The sequence below is a fragment of the Narcine bancroftii genome, chromosome 7, assembly GCF_036971445.1.
Source record: "Narcine bancroftii isolate sNarBan1 chromosome 7, sNarBan1.hap1, whole genome shotgun sequence".
NCBI lineage: Eukaryota > Metazoa > Chordata > Chondrichthyes > Torpediniformes > Narcinidae > Narcine > Narcine bancroftii.
This window is the reverse complement of record NC_091475.1, coordinates 143,738,242-143,755,858: the sequence shown is the minus strand read 5'-3', so window position 1 is coordinate 143,755,858 and position 17,617 is coordinate 143,738,242. Positions and strand designations below refer to the sequence as shown.

Below are 17,617 nucleotides of genomic sequence, written 5' to 3'. Positions count from 1 at the left end.
ACTGGCCTATAATTTCCAGGGTTACTTTTGTAGCCTTTTTTAACAACAGAACAATGTGAGTTACCCTCCAATCCTCCGGTACCACACCTGGGATTAAGGACATTATAAATATTTCTCCCAGAGCCTCTGCAATTTCTACACTAGTTTTCCTGAGGTAATATCTTGTCAAGCCCTGTAGATTTATCCACCCTTATTTGATTTAAGATGGTAAGCACCTCCTCCTCTTTAATCCATATAGGTTACATAAACTCACTGCTTGTCTTCCTTACTTCCCACTATTCTGTGCCCTTTCCTTGAGTGAATACTAAAGAAAAAAAGAACAATTTAAGTTCTCTCCCATCTCTTTTGGCTTCACTCTGATCTTCAACGGGACAAACTGTGTACCTTAGTAACCTTTTGTTCTTAATATACCTGTAGAAATCCTTACAATTTTCCTTCACATTGTCTGCCAAAACAGCCTCATGCCTTTTTTTTCCCCTTTCTGATTTCTTTCTTGAGGTTTATCTTGCATTTTTGATACTCTTCAAGTACCTCGTCTGCTCTATGTTGCCTATACCTTCTATACACCTCTCTCTTCCAAACCAGATCCACAAAATCCCTCGAAAACTAGAGTTCCCTTTGCCTTTGATCCTGACAGTAACATACAAATTCCGTACTCTAAAAATTACATCTTTGAAAGTCCTCTACTTATCTTGCACATCCTTGCTCAAAAACAATTTATCCCAATCTACACATTCTAGATCCTTTCTCATTTCTTCAAAATTGGCCATTCCTCAAATTAGAATCTCAACCCTAGGCTGAGACCTATCCTTCTCTATAGTTAACTTGAAACCAATGGCCCTATGATCACTGGACCCACTACTACCCAAAGGTAGTAGAGAAAAGAGGATGTCAAGAGGGTTATGGGGGTCCATTATGATGTTGTCTGCCTTATTGAAGCAGACCTTACAGGAATCTTCAATGGATGGGAAGTCAATGGCTATGATGCACCAGGCTACATTTGCTAACCTTCTGCATTTCTGGGTACTCAAATGACCAAACCAGGCTGCGATGCATCAGGTTACTATACTTTCTATAATGCACCTGTCGAAGTTTGATGGAATATTTGACAACATGTGAAATCTCCTCAAACACCTAAGTAAGTGTAAGTGCGTGTGTGCCTTCTTCACAGTGTCCTCTATGGCTCCAGAAGAGGTCATCTAAAATATGAACTCCCAGAAATTTGAAGGTTCCAGCCCTCTCCATCTCCTCCCATTACTGCAGACAAGTGTGTGGTCCTTTTCCCTCACATTCCTAAAATCAGCAATAAACTCCTTGGACTGATGAAGTGTTCCAGCCTGAAATGTCGACAATCCCTCTGATGCTATTTGACTCTAGCAGACTGTCTGCTCAAATGTTGAAATTGTAAATGTAAAAAGGTAAAGTTTCCACTATTGTCAGGCAGTACTATATTTTGAATGTAGCATACATGAAATTCTTTGACTTTTGTCTACTGTAAGGCAGTGAGAGTCACCAGTTTGTCCAGTGTCCCTCATAGAAACCTACAGCACCTGTTGTTCCTAGGCCGCCTCCCCTTCAAGTACTAACCAGTCCTGAGCCTTCTTAGCTTCTGAGATCAGACAATCTTAGGCTTATTCATGCTATTAGGCTTCTGGTCTGGTGTAATTGCCAAAACTACACTGTGCTTTTTTTTTCCTTGTCAATTTCCTTCCCACTTATCTTGAAAGCAATGAGTCTCAATTGGCCTCTGTTCCATAGATGATGAGGACTTTTAATGTTTTCCAAGTGATCATTATTCATGCGCAATCTCTGATAGATTGACTCCCAAACAAAAATTCCTCATCTAAGATCAAGATTAAATTTATTATGATAGTAAAATAACAATGTTGTATTACAAGAAACTTCTTTTTGCCAGCTGCAAGGCAGACTGATTCGCCACTGGCAGGAATTGCCTCAGCGCCTCTTACTGTCAGACTCACAGTCAGAGGGAGAGAAGCAAAAGAGAGTCCTCCCAGAGTCACCAAGTGTCTGCACATTCACTTCCAGCACTTCTACAGCCTCTGCAGCCACACAGAGTCCACTATAAACCACTGCAACCTGAGCTTCAGATCCGAACCTCCAACATGGTTGGGAACCCTTTAGTGCCCTCGGCATCTCCTTGTATCCCAGTTCCGATACCCGTTATCCCTCCAACTAGTACAAGCCAGTCTCTAATGGTCCACAGCCCAGTACGAACCTCCCAACATCAGTCTCCAGCAGCTTCTGTAGGTTCCTCACCTTGACTCACCAGTGGCCCACCAGATGCATTGGTCTTTCTGCCGCAGAGCCCCCTCACTGGTCCGCCACCATGGTCACCATCCCCATGGATCATCTCCTCTGCTTCTCCCTCTCAGTCAGCAACTGATTTTCCCATCCTCTGGTGCCATGCCCCAGTCTCCCGCTTCCCAGGAGTTTGTAGCCCCTCATGACTGCTTTCAATTAATTGGTGCTGCCATCTTGAGCATCCAGATCCAGATCCATCTTGAGCATCCAGTCATGGTATTTCAATTAAAAACCATTGTTGGCTCCCTCAAAAGTTTGTGCAGGGCCAACAGCAGTTGGCTGGATGGCTGGACCCCGCGGGAGCACTGCTCCCTCACTTCCCGCGGTTCTGTACCAATGGTAGCACTGCCGTTAAAGTTGATCTGTCAGTGCCGTCTGCAGTCCAAGATTCTATAAAATAGAATCAGAGAAAATATATAACATATAACATATCTGCATTTATTGGTCTATGCTAAAGCTCTCCTTCTTAACCTTGCCTCCTGCTATGAACCTTCGTGCACCACCATAACTCTTCCCCCTCATCATGCATGTGACAGCTGGCACTTCAAGCATTGTTGTCACATTTACCCTTCATCACACATGCACCAGCCAGCCGCTCACAGCCTGCAGATTCAGGGATGCCACATTCTGCCCCTTAATTTGTCCTCCATTTGGTGGTGGAGGGCATCCACCCCCAAATGGAGGACAAATTAACATCTGGCTTGAGGTGGCACTGGGTGGAAGACAGAGGGTTCAAATTCCAGACTCTTTGACCTAAAATCAGATGTCTGACTACCTATTTAGCACCCCCTCCCTCCCACTGCACAGCTCCTCCCCTGGCCAGCACCCCCAAGCCAGCCCTTCTGCCCATCTATCCCTCCCCACCCCATACAGCCCTCTCCTCACCCCCATGTCCAGCGCCAGGATTCCATGTCTTGAGGAACCGCATAGTCCCTGAAGGGGTTAAATATCTCAAAAATTTGGGGACCCCTGGTGTAAAATGTACCACTCGGATTAAAGTAAAATAGACTCAGGATGGAAATTAACAAAAAGATAAGTTTTAAGTTAAAGTGTGTAGCAGCGAAATGGTGACACTCAAACTCCTAGAAGGCATTGAACCAGCTATGTGACATCAGTGCGTAATGATGTCAACGTGTGTTGGGTGTGTGATTTGGACTTTTAAAAGTTTGTGCGTGTTCTGAAGAGTAAATTTGTTTGATTCACTCAAGAAATGTCATGCAAAGGTATTTCATCATGTCCAATGTGATTCCAGTGGCCAAAAGTTTAAATTTATTTGTCACAGGATATCAATTTCAATAAGAAGATTTCTTCTGTGAACAGACAAATGTTATCTCTAACATTCATAAAGAAGGTTGAGAGCCTGATTTAAGCGAGGATATGATTACAATGAAATAGCAGCAGCAGGCAGTGATAGCATGTTCTCCCTGATAGGAGGAGGGAGAAGAGAGTGGGTCTGGTGAGGGATAGATCTTCTGACAGTTTGGTTGCCTTTCCTCAGCAGTGGGAGATGCAGATAAAATCCAGGGATGGGAGGGAAGCTTTCATTATCTTCTAAACTGAGAGGAGGATGTTTTGAAGTGATTCTTTTGCCATAACTTTGGAATTTTAACACTCATTCAACCCTGGATTTTCTCTCCAAATGTGAGAATTTGGTCCATCGAGTCAATGAGTTGCTGCAGGCATAAACTGTCCTTCTCACTTGAATCATAGTTTGAGAGCATCGGTCTATTTTTAAATTACCAGTCAGCCGATTTTGACTGGGTTGTGAGGTGCTTATTTCTCCACATTTACCCTTCATACCTTTGTGCACTTCACACACTTATCGTGAATTCACAGCTTATTGTGGGTGCAACCTCTGATTTAATGTGATGTATAAAATAACATTTGGAGGGAGAAAGGCAGCAGTGAGACAGGCTGCTCAGAATTTATGGATCATCAGGGTTTTTTTTTAGATGTTATCACACCAGTGATTGAAAACTCAGACGCCAAGGATAAAAGTCATCACTACCGAAGTTTCAAGGTAAATTTCATTAATTTAATCCGCAAGTTGTCTTGAATGTGTAAAATGAGACTTCTTTAAGATATTATGCCAGGTTAGCTAGCTCAGCAACATCAATAATGTACACTGCTCACATTGAGACCCTTCAACTGCTCTAAACCCTTGAGGTTGTTCAGTCTTTGGCATCTTCCGTGAAAGCTTAATATCAGAGGGAGTATCCTTTCAGCAGTAGTTAAGAGAACATTCTTGTTGTCCTGATGAAAAACAGCTCTGTCACTCATCTTTGGCTGAGACTCTTTCAGACCCACTGCGTTTTCGGTGAGTTTGCCGAAGGAGCTGAGAGCCAACCTCAGAAGTTAAGAGGATGAACTCAAGAGGTAAATCATCATCTGTGGAGGCAAAGGGATAGTCAGCATTTTTCACTGAGACCCTGGTTTGCTTTTATGCTCCAAATTCAGCCATTTCAGTCTCTTGTGTCAGATGTCATTTGATAAAGGGGGGGAGCATTTTAATAGTCCCAGTGTAACAAGATCTAAACCTTAAATTTAAATTAGGTGGAGAGCATGATAAAAGGTCCTTCCGGCTTAGTCCCCAAGCCCTCCCCAAATAAACCAATTCATCTAAAATCCCCTATAAGCCCAATACATTTTTAAAGGGTGGGAAGAAACCGGAGCACCTGGAGGAAACCACACAGACAGAGAAAGGATGTACAGACACCTTAGAGATAGCGCCAGATTCAAACTTGGGTCGCTGGTGCTGTAATAGAATTGCTCTACCTCTAGGCTAATTGTGCCACCCAATTCATGAAATTGCTTTGAGAAAACAACTTTGATGCCAATCATTTATGATGAAAATTTCAAGGGTCGCTTATGTAATGTCAGAGACACCTGCTAGTTTTGTGCTTAAGCACACTAATTAGTTGCAGTTTTGAGGGAACATTATATTTAGTTTCTATACATTCATTTTCACTGTAGAAGTGTGGACTAGGTTGTTAGATTTCATAATCATTCACAAATTGAGATTGTGTTGCAAGTTGCTGGTCAGAGCCAGGAACTTGCTGGGAGAGGCATGCCTTGTCCTGATAATGAGGAAAGATCTTGCTCACATTCTCTCCTTTCCGTTAACCACTCATGGAAGAGCTGGTGATGCTTTCCAACACCTCTATCCAGGCCACAGACACATTTTCCAAGTGAGGAAAAGCTTGACATGCACATCATCCACACTCTTCTACTGCATTCAGTCCCAGAGTGTCCTCCTCCACACCAATGAGACCAAATGCAGATTGTGTGACCACTTTGTCCAACATCTAGATTCTGTTTGTGCATCTCAACTGGAGTTTCCTGCAGCCACCCATTTTATCACCCACAAATATTCGTAGAGTGACCTATCTGTTCTTGGACTCATGCATTTTTAAGGTGAGGCTAAACATAAACTCGAGGAACAACACATCCTGGACAAATTTAAAAATAATGACACAAATACTGAATTTCCCAATTATAGCTAACTTCCATTCCCATCAGATTCCACTGGTTCTGTGTCTTCTTTACCTACTCCTGTATTTAATTTTAATTTTCCTCTCTAACTTCCCATTCCTTCCCCTTTTGTAATGGATTTTCCCTCTGCTTGTTTCTCTGCCACTCCCACCTTCTGACACATGCTCTATCAGATTTCAGATTCAGATTTATTGTCAGAATTCATACTGTACATGACATCACATACAGCCCTCAGATTCTTTTATTTTGTGAACGAGGCAGAATTATCACTTATTGGTAGTGCAAAATTATCTGTATTCAATGTACACATCTAAACAAAAAAAGAAATGTGAACAAGCAGAAAGAGAGTGAGAAAAATGCAATAAAGTGCACAAGAGTCCTTAAATAAGTCCCCACATTAGTTTGTTGTTTAGGAATCTGATGATGGAGGGGTAGCAACTGTTCCTGAGCCTGGTAGTGTGACTTTTTTGGGGACCTATACCTCTTTCCTAATGATAACAGTGGGAACAGAGCATGTTCTGGGTGGTGTGGATCCTTGATGATTGCTGGTGCCCTCTAATAACAACATTCACTGTAAAGGTGCTGGGGAGGGTTTTGTCTGGGCTGTGTCCATTAATTTTTGCAGGGATTTCTGTTCAGAGGTATTGGTCCCCCCATACCAGCACATATCACCTACAGGGCCTCTCCACAGCTTTTCTCTCCCTTTATATCCATAATATCACCCCTTTCTCTCTGAACAATGAAGAGTTCCGACTCAAAACGTTGACTAATCATTTCTACTCATGGATCTATGTCTATCCTGTTAAGTTACTCCTGCATCTCTAGCTTTTGTGCTTCTTGCTGGTGATGTTGTTCCTGGATTCACACCACTCTTCTATTCCTCCTTTGAACCAGGAATAACTAGAAAGATCTCAATGGCCAAGTATATCAGTTGCAGTGTTGTCTTGGTGAGTCATTTAAAGGTCCAGTGTGATCAAGTAGTTCAGCACTTTTTTTTTATGGTAAGGAGATCTCAGAGAATTCTTGAAACCAACGTTGATACAAATGTTCACAATATTTTAGTAGTTCCAGTCAAATGTTTTGCAACAGACATGCAATTGGGCAGTTTAAGGGCAATTGGTCAGTCATGTTAAGAGAAGCTTGGTGCTCTTGCAGATGGCTTGTGTCTCCAGTGATTGAGGTTCAATTTGCCTCTACTATCATGTGTATGGAAGTTGCACGTACAGTACTTGTGGAGATTGCTTGGGTTTCCTTTGGTGCTCACATTTCCTCAAAGACGAGCTGATTTGCAAGTTAATTAGTGCCTGTAAATTACCTCTGCTGTGCTGTCTGGGAAAAAAAAATGGCAAAAAGTGCAGTGAAGGGATGGTTCTGCAAATCAATATAGAAGTTGGACTGAATGTACTTTTCATGTCATAAGAAGACATAAAAATAAGCAGACAATTAAAAAAAAATCACTGACCCTAATATTTGTGTGGACCCTCACAAATGAGGGTGGCAGGAATTTAAGTATCAGTTGGCGCTGATGTGGATATCCTTCTTTGGTCATGACTCAACTCTTTTCCAAGATGGCCATTTGTGGTCAAGGAGGGCGAGAATGATAATGCATTTGCTTCAGAATCTTGCATCTAATATATCCAGGCAAATTCAGCTGCATTCTCAAATTGGTCCATCCAAGGCAAAGCCTGGACTCTGGGCAGCAGCAATTTGAGTGAAGCTTGTGAACTCGACTTCCTATTTTCAGTTTATTTTTGGGTTAGCTGCATGTGAACACAAGGCTATTTTTGAGTGCTGTCACAGGAGCTGAAATAATGAGGAACAGAGTACGAAACATTCTTGGCATGCTATGGCATGTGTTGAAAAATAGAGTAAACAGTTTATGTCAAATCAAAAAATTTGCATATTATCTCAACTTCCCTCTAGAGAAACGCTCAGCTTGCATCTACACTTTTGCTTAAATGGGAGACCAGACCAAGAACGATGAAGTATTGTGTGGGGAAAGTTGTGATTTGATAGAAGGAATTGTTCTGGGAAGTGGATAAGGATTGTTACAGGAATTTCATTCATGTGGTATAGAAGAAATTGAAAGTATCTTCACTTTGCCATGACAGAAAACAAAACTTACTCACTCTTAACATTTTCAATTAAAAGGCATGCATTTAGTGTTGCACCTGAGTCATGTACGGATCATTTCCATAAACTGAATAATTGTTGTGGCTGTGGTGTGGTTAGTCACTCAAGCCCATTTCAAGATCAGTTTGTTTGATTTTTAATTTAATTTTTCCATACAGTATGACAGAAGGCCCTTCCACCCCATGAAATCTGTGCCACCCAATTAACTTAGAGCCCCACACATTTTGTAGGGTAGGAGGAAACTGAGCAGCCAGCAAAAATCCACAGTTAATGAGAAGAACCTACAAGCTCCTTACAGATTCAAATCTAGGACACTGGCACTCTAGTATTATTGTGCTAATAATGTTTCCCTGCATATAATTACCATATTTGAAAGCATATAGGACCCACTGGCATATAGATTCAGCCCCCCACCCCCCACCCCCATTTTTAGTGTGAAGTTTCAGGAAATATTGTTTTAGTGTATTTCTCTCATTCAACTTGCTCGGGGATCCTGTCACTCGCTCCCTCCCTCTTTTCACTCGCTCTTTCCCACAGTGCTTTGAGGGGTGCACTGGGCCTCGATGAATCAGGCTTTGTTCAATGAGCCTAATCATCGAGGCTCAGCACTCCCCTCAAAGCATTATGAGAGAGAGCGATCGATAGGAGGGAGGGAGGGAGGGAGGGAGAGAGAGAGAGAGAGAGAGAGAAAGAGAGAGAGAGAGAGAGAGAGAGAGAGACAGGACCCTTGAGCAAATTGAGTGATATGCGGAGGCAGGTGGCAGTGACCGAGCAGCCTGATCATCAAGGCCCAATGCTCCCCTCAAAGCACTGTGGGAAAGAGTGAGCATCGAGAGGGAGGGAACAAGTGACAGGAGAGATAGAGAGCTGGCGAGTAGGAGGAAGGAGAGAACCAGCTTTCTTACTGGGGGAAGTGAGTGGCAGCGACTCTAGAAAGCAAGGGTGAGTATTTTGAGCGCTCTCCTCCTGTGCTGCCATTTGCAAAATGCTGGCACCAAAATGTCACCTTCACATTTATGTCCTGGGTGGTTTTTGAGGGAATTATTTGGGAAAAAAAAGTGGTCCTATATGCCATAAAATATAGTAAGCATGTCAGTCCAGTCTAATACACTGCTCATTTGTATGAGATTGCATCTTTTGACAATATTAAATTCAGAACATCTTGACCCATATCTGGTCTCCCTGCTGGATGTTAATGATCTACTGATGCTCAGAAGTTATCATGTTCATGTCAATATTTAACCCTTATTCAATGAGTTGAGTCTATATGATCATGCAACTCTTTCCAAGACCTTGCAAAGTGAAATCTCCCCTGTCATTTTTCCTGCAATATAACATCAGCTGGCTATTCAATTTGTGAAATATTTCTCTCTTGCTTTTTTAAAGTTCTGGTAATACTTGGAAGCCAAGTGCAGGGCTGATGCTCTGATACTGTTTATCTCAGAAATAATTAGAGCTGTAATCATTCAAAATTGAAATTGGGTACAATTATTAGTGAGAGTGAAAACATCTCTCCTACTACTCACCTCCTTGAATTAAAATATACATAACCTCTGATCATAACATTTAAATCAAACACTTTAAGAGCTACAGAATGTTAGATTGTAATTCATATAATAAGCTTAGTTCCTTCAAAATCCTCAGCCGAAGCCAGTTGATCCCATTTGTGTCATCATAAGCCAACAATGTCACAATTTCGACTGAATTCTGAATATAAATGTCATGCCAATTAAAAAATCAGCTGAAATGCAGATGGCTGAAAAAAAATTATAGCCACTTTTTAATAAAGCTTACAGAACTCTATAGCAATCCAAACATTTTAAAATTATGATTTTGATATAAAAAAATCTATTGCCATTCCTGTTCTTGCTCTCCCATGTGTGATGATTCATGTGTAGCACTTGCATCAGAAGTTTTAATGCTAAAATCCTTTATTAACATTTAAGAGAGATACGTCAATACTTGCTTCTCACACTGAGGTTGAATTTTCATAATAGATTGATTTATTACATCCCCCACCATTTCCTCCTAGTGCAAAAAGGGGTACATTTTCATTAAGGCCAATGCCAACATTGAGAGGATTGAGAAAACTCATCTTGTATTTCCTTTTCATATTTGTTGGGGATTTCAAGGCCTTGCCTGCTGTGGCCAACAGCAGGTAGAGTTTTAGATTGGAATAAGAACTGTCTATAAACAGGGGATACATGCCCCTTACTACAATCGTGGTGGTAACCATGGCGACTTGCAGAGGGAGCTGGATAAAGAAGCAACCATGGCTTGAGAATATTTTTGTTCATTTTCTCAACAGTGATGCATCCAAAATCCCAACCAAAAACTTGAAATCAATAATGGTTACTTATTTATTCAACATTTTCTTAGGAAGCATTAATTCTTCAGACTTAAGTCAAGTTTTTTTTATCCAGATTATTGTGGTGGTAACTAAGAAAATTAATGAAGGCAATGGGGTAGACATAGTTTACATGTGCTTCAGTGATACTTTTACCAGGCTGAACTAAGCATTCACAATCAGTCTTCAAAATGGGGTTTTTCCACAAGCTTGCCAGCTTGTCCTGTTCCAGTCCTGGCTACTGCTGCTGAACTGTAAAACAACTGGAGAACTGAATTTCCCCTCTCTCTCTCTCTCTCTCTCTCTCTCTTTCAGAGAAAAGCCTGTTTTACTCTCTCTGCTTGCAAAACCACATGACCCTCTTAGAAGAGCAACCTCCACTTAGACAGCCTGTGGCTCCAAACCAAATCTTCCGAGTTCTTTCGTATGTTGCTTTTCAAAACAACAATATATTAGTGGACTCTTGGGCACTCCCCAAAGCTTTTGCAAAGGTATTTGCAGCCAGCCTGTCTAGCTTGAGCAGAGCTCCAGTATTTAAAATGAGATCTGTTTTGAAGTGTTCGTATGTGACCTACACTTAAAAAAAAACTGCCACACTTTATCTCCCAAAATCATATCTATATACAATATAAATCACTACATATTCTGTCACACACCCAATAAACCTACAACTCTGGTACATTTTGAATGGTGGGAGGAAACCAAGCCCACAAGGAAAATGTACCAACTCTTTATAGGCAATGAGGGTTTCGAACCCCAATCCTGATTGCTGGCGCTGTAAAAGTGTTGCGCTAAACACTACGCCAACCGTGCCACCCTATGATGGGCCTTGAAGTGTCTTGAAGTCCCTGTTGCATATATTAACTGTTATTGGAAAAAAAAGTTCAAGAATTGTCTGCCTTTAAATGTTCTGACTCAGGGAATGGCAAAAGCTCATTTATTGATCAGATTCAGGGCTGACATTCTCAACAGCTTTCTCACAGAATCTCTGACTTCACTCTTTTTGAATTATTTTGATAGATAGGTTATTACTAGCATCATGTTCCCAGCTAGCCTTGATCCACTACAATTTGCCAACCATCACAATAGATTCATGGCAGATGCCATTTCCCTGACCATGCACTTCAGCTTGGAATATCTGGAGAACAAAAACACCTATAGATGACTCCCATTTGTTTACTACAGCTCTGTCTTCAACACCATAGTGCCAAGCAAGTTTATGCCAAAGCTCTGAGACATAAGTATTACCACCTGGATCTTGAATTTCCTGACCTTTATTCCACAACTCTGGAGACTGTTGACCTCCACAATAATGCTGAACACCAGAAAGCCTGCATATTCAACCCCTTTATCACTTTCCACTCATGACTCTGTGGCCAAATATTGCCCAAACTTTATCGACAATTTGGGTGATGTCACCACGATTAGAGGTTAGATTTCAAACAACAATGAGATATGGTACTGGAAGGAGATTGAAAGTCCAGTGACATGGTGTGTAACAGATAATGTTTTATTTTACATTGTATATAGATATGTTTTAAAGGAGATACATTGTCAGATTTTTTTTAGTGTAGGTCACAAACACACAAAAACACTTCAAACAAAGATCTCATTTAAAATGCCAGAGCTCTATTCAGGCCAGACAGTCCAGGCTCCCAATGCCAATGAAAACTGCTTTGCTGAAGGACTCCACAAGTAGGTGTTAATTTGACATGCTGTGGAGTAGTGGATTTATTGTTTTAGAAAACAACAGATGAACAGACTCAGAAGACTGGGTCCGGTGACGTGGTCTGTCTGAGTGCAGTTTGCTGTTCTAAGAGTGTCATGTGGTTTTCTCTGAGTGAGAGAGACGGAGAGGGAGAGGGAGAGGGAGAGGGACAGAGAGAGAGAGAGAGAGAGAGAGAGAGAGAGAGAGAGAGAGAGAGAGAGAGAGAGAGAGAGAGAGAGATAAGGGAAACAAAAAGGAACTCTATAGTGACCTAGAGGAAAGAGGTTATCATCTAGAAAACCCTGATGGGGCAGGTTTCTTCAGAAAGACAGTGAAGTGACTGATTGGAAGGAATCAGATTGTGTCCAACGAGCAACAAACCTCTCTCTGAAAACCGACAAGAACCTTCCTGAGTGGTAACCATTTACCTTACAAGCACCAAAACCTGGTAAACTTCATAAATGTTAAATTCTGTGCACAGTATAAGAATTGCCTGCAACCCAGTGAACTTGGAGGAATGAGAAGTGAGATTGGACTGTGAATCAAAGAACTTTTCTAAACTTGCACACCCATTACATTCACGTGCACTTAGAAATAGAAGGGGGTTAAATTAGATTAAGTTAAATTAATAGTAATGGTTCGTGTGCCGTGGCCAAGCAAGCTGGAACGTGGCAGCGAGGTCCTTGGGTCCTAGGTTTTATATCGGAGTGGCCTTTTCCCATGCAGGTTTCTTACCCGGGCTGGAGGGGCCTGCCTCCCCTCCTAGGCCGGACCAAACCTGGTCGCAAATTACCTGTGGACATGACCTAGGTAAATTTAATTGGGTTCTCTAACTACCTTCTGCTCGGACTGGGGCCGGGGCCGCCGCTGACTTCTTTCTGCCTGGACCGGGGCCACTGCCTGCTTCACTCGACTGAGGCAGGGACCATTGCCTCCCCCTCGTTTTTTCCCAGAGCGGGCCCTCCGCCTGCTTCGCTCTACCGAGGCCAGGGCCACCGCCTCCCCCTCTCTTTTGCCGGATCGGGGCCGCCACCGCCTACCTTCTGCTCGGACTGGGGCCGGGGCCGCCGCCGCCTTCCCTGTGCCTGGACTGGGGCCGCCGCCTCCTTCTTTCTGCCCCTGTTCAGCTCCGAATCATGGGTCCTTTATCGGCATCACCTACGGCTCCTAGAACGCTTCCACCAGCGATGTCTCTGCTCCATCCTCAACATTCATTGGAGCGACTTCATCTCCAACATTGAAGTACTCAAGATGGCAGAGGCCAACAGCATCGAATCCACGCTGCTGAAGATCAAACTGCGCTGGGTAGGTCACGTCTCCAGAATGGAGGACCATCGCCTTCCCAAGATCGTGTTATATGGCGAGCTCTCCACTGGCCACCGAGACAGAGGTGCACCAAAGAAGAGGTACAAGGACTGCCTAAAGAAAGCTCTTGGTGCCTGCCACATTGACCACCACCAGTGGGCTGTTATCGCCTCAAACCGTGCATCTTGGCGCCTCACAGTTTGGTGGGCAGCCACAAACGAGCCTGCAGCTGACGTGGACTTTACCCCTCCATAAATCTTCGTCTGCGAAGCCAAAGAATAGCAATAATTTAGAATTTGATCCTGTTTTCATGTTTAAAGATCATTAAAAGCATCTTTTGTTGAGTAACAATTTGTCTTGTTGCATTTCTATTTCTGCCTGGTTTTGGGGTCCTCTGGGCTCGTCACATTTGGGGATCATCCTTTTGGATTGAAAATTGGAGTTTTTGTGATTTATTAGTTAACTGGTTTTTCCAAGCTAATTTAAAGCTTGTGTGTGTTGAAAACAGCAGCAATGGATGTTAGTATATTTTTGTCACAGCCATCATCTGCGGAGCTGCAGACCAAGAGAAAAAAGGAACTGATAGTCATTGCTCAGGCATGAAAGCTGACTGAAGTCAAGCATTGGATGAGGAAAATACAAATACAGAGGATTATAGTGAAATATTATATAGGTGAGGGAAAAATTGTTGATAAAGATTTAGATAATTAACCGGAGGATACATCTGTTGAATTGCAATTGGAATTGGAGAAAATGAGGGTGGAAGTAGAAAGCGAGAAATTGAACTTTGAGTTGCAGAAACAACAAAATGAGGCAGAGGAAGTTGAAAAATAGAGGAAATATGTTAGTGGTAGCTGAAAAGCTCACACACATTATATACACATGCGCTTAGAATTAGAAGTGGGTTAAGTTAGGTTAAGTTAATAGTAATAAGTTAGAGTTTGATCCTGTGTTCATGTTTAAATATAATTAAAAGTAACTTTTGTTTAAATAACCATTTATCTTGGTGAATTTATTTTGCTGCTGGGTTTTGTGGTTCTCTGGGCCTGTCACATGTGTTAAATTAACAACCTTTCCCCCAATGCCAGCAAAAAAAAAGGGCTGGTTATTGGTTTCATGAAATGGAGAGGAGCACACATCCCAAAACATGCTGAGGTTGAGATTCAAGATGAAATTATTATCGTAATAAAAACAGTGTCATGTTACACACAATTTCCCAAGAAGCAGAACTATTTGCTTCAGCTTTTAATTTCAGTTCCATTGCTTTGAAAGAAAACATCATAATATTAACAAATCACGAGGGTGTCCCTTCATTTACCACTCTTTCCCCAGCAATTTCTCTCCCTAGCGAGTGTGATGTCCTTACTGGCTAGTCAAGATCCCCATTAACTCTCTGCCACCCTTCATCTTCTAACACCAACACATTTTGCATACTGTTCTCTCATCACCTTTCCTTCCTGCAGCAATGACTTGGCTTCTATAAATATTGTTCTGTGATTACTTTTTTCACTTGAGAAACTTTAACATTCTGAATGTAATGATGACTCAGGCATGATTCAGTTAATAAGAAAAGCGACGTGAATATGAATAAAATATTACCCATTGTATCATGCATAGTTACTGGTAACAATTCCAACTGTAACAGCAGAAACTTTGTCAATCATTTTCAGACATATACCTGTTGTTTTGCTGTTTGCATTGTAACTGTACTTAATTATGGCAGAAATCACACAATGTAACTTTTTACTTTATCAGTTGATGTTATCACATTCATTATACCATGAGACATCCCATCTTCATGCATAACATTCAGTAATGTTAATGAAAAGTGCAAAATGATATTGCCGAGTGCAATATTTTTATTTGTAGCCTTCAGAATTGTGGGGGTTGAAATTGACCATTAACAGAGCAATCATAATGGCCAACTTCTAGTTCTGTTTCTTATGTCTCATAATGTGTTTGACAACACTGTGCATGTACACCAGCGTTGTCTCCACTCCATACTCAACATTAATTGGAGCGACTTCATCACCAACATCGAAGTACTCGAGATGGCAGAGGCCGACAGCATCGAATCCACGCTGCTGAAGATCCAACTGCGCTGGGTAGGTCACGTCTCCAGAATGGAAGACCATTGCTTTCTCAAGATCATGTTATATGGCGAGCTCTCCACTGGCCACCGAGACAGAGGTGCACCAAAGAAGAGGACTGCCTAAAGAAATCTCTTGGTGCCTGCCACATTAACCACCGCCAGTGGGCTGATATCGCCTCAAACCGTGCATCTTAGCGCCTCACAGGGCAGCAACCTCCTTGGAAGAAGACTGCAGAGCCCACCTCACTGACAAAAGACAAAGGAGGAAAAACCCAACACCCAACCCCAACCAACCAATTTTCCCTTGCAGCCGCTGCAACCATGTCTGCCTGTCCCACATCGGACTTGTCAGCCACAAACGAGCCTGCAGCTGACGTGGACATTACCCCTCCATAAACCTTCGTCCGTGAAGCCAAGCCAAAGAGAAGAGAGCATGTACAATTTATGTATAACTGTAAATAGAACTGAGCTAAAGAGGAAAAAAAAACAAGATATAGTTAGCATGTCAGGTAGCATCCGAGAGGAAGAAAACAAAGTTTATGCTTCAAATTGATGACATTTCAGCACAGACAACCTGAACAAGTCCCACTTGCCTGTGTTTGGTCCAAATCTCGATATCTATGTGCCTGTCTTTTAATTTTGTAATTGGACCCACCTCTACAGATTCCTCTGGCTGCTTGATCCAGAGACTCTCTGTGTAAAATATTGCCCATAGGAACCTTCTAATTTCCAAAGTGCTTCCCCACTGATACTTCAGTCAGTCACTTCCCAATAGGAGGTGCATGTGTATATAATGTGTGTGAGCTTTTCAGCTACCACTAACATATTTCCTCTATTTTTCAACTTCCTCTGCCTCATTTTGTTGTTTCTGCAACTCAAAGTTCCATTTCTCGCTTTCTACTTCCACCCTCATTTTCTCCAATTCCAATTGCAATTCAACAGATGTATCCTCTGGTTAATTATCTAAATCTTTATCAACAATTTTTCCCTCACCTATATAATATTTCACTATAATCCTCCGTATTTGTATTTTGCCTGTTCTTTCATAAAACTATTTGCATATTGTTTGTGAAATCTTTCTTGGACACATTTATCAAATTCTGCTCAACTAAACTTTTTGCAGAGTGGTAATCCTAGTGAACATGAATTAAGTTAAAATCACTTACTATTACATAGATAGTACTCTTCACAAGATCACAAGATATAGGTCCATTTGCCCATCAAGTTTGTTCCACCATTCTAATCATAAGCTTATCCATCCACCCACTCAGCCCCAAATCCCGCTTTCTCTTAGTAACATTTGATGCCTTGATTATTCAAATACATCCAATGACCTCACTTCCATAGTCGTCAGTGACAAGTTCCACAGACTCATGACCTTCTGACTAAAGAAATGTTTCTGCATCTCTGTTTTAAATTGATGCCCTTTTATCCTGAAATTATGCACTCTTATTCTAGAATCCCCCACCATGGAAAACATCCGTGCCACATCTACTCTGTCCAGGCCTTTCAGCATTTGTGATGCTTCTATGAGATCCCCCTCAACCATCTGTACACCAATGAGTACAGTCCAAGAGCTGACAATCGTTCTTCATATGCTATACCTTTCATTAGTTATCCACATTCTTGCTCCATATTTTATTTTATAATTCTCATTATGTTCTGGGGGGGCTTATGGTACAATACTATCAAAGAGGTATCTCCCTTGTAGTTCTAAATTCCATCATGCAGCATTATATAGTATCATCAATAAGTATTTTTGTGATGTTGTCCCTTATAATGAATGCAACTTCCCTTCCTCTCTTTGCTCCACTCTTATTATGTTTGTATAATCTTAACCCTGAACATTGGTCAGTCCTGCCCCTCCCTTGACTGTGCTTCCATTATGACTACAGTCTCCCAGTCCTACATTCCAATCCATGGCCTGATTCATCTGTCTTACTTGTCAAGGTCCTTGCATTAATATAAAATGCAATGTAGGTTTTAGACCTTTCTCATTCATTTGTTTCCCCTTGACTGGATTGTCGACTGAACTTGAATACTAACATTTATATTAGCGCAACATTCCCATCTGCCACATCACTTTGGGGTTCTATTCCAATGCCAGATTAGTTTTATGTCTTCCAAATAGCACTAACAAATCTCCCTGGCTATTTAAGTGCAACCCAACGCTCTTGCATAGATTCCACCTTCCCTGGAGGAGAACCCAAAATCTATA

At 41.8% G+C, this 17,617-nt stretch overlaps 1 long non-coding RNA gene across 1 annotated transcript in view; it reads left to right on the top strand.

Annotated features, from left to right (window-relative positions):
* LOC138739946 (uncharacterized) overlaps positions 1-17,617 on the top strand; it is an 81,377-nt gene that overhangs the window by 19,467 nt on the left and 44,293 nt on the right. The window lies entirely within an intron of this gene.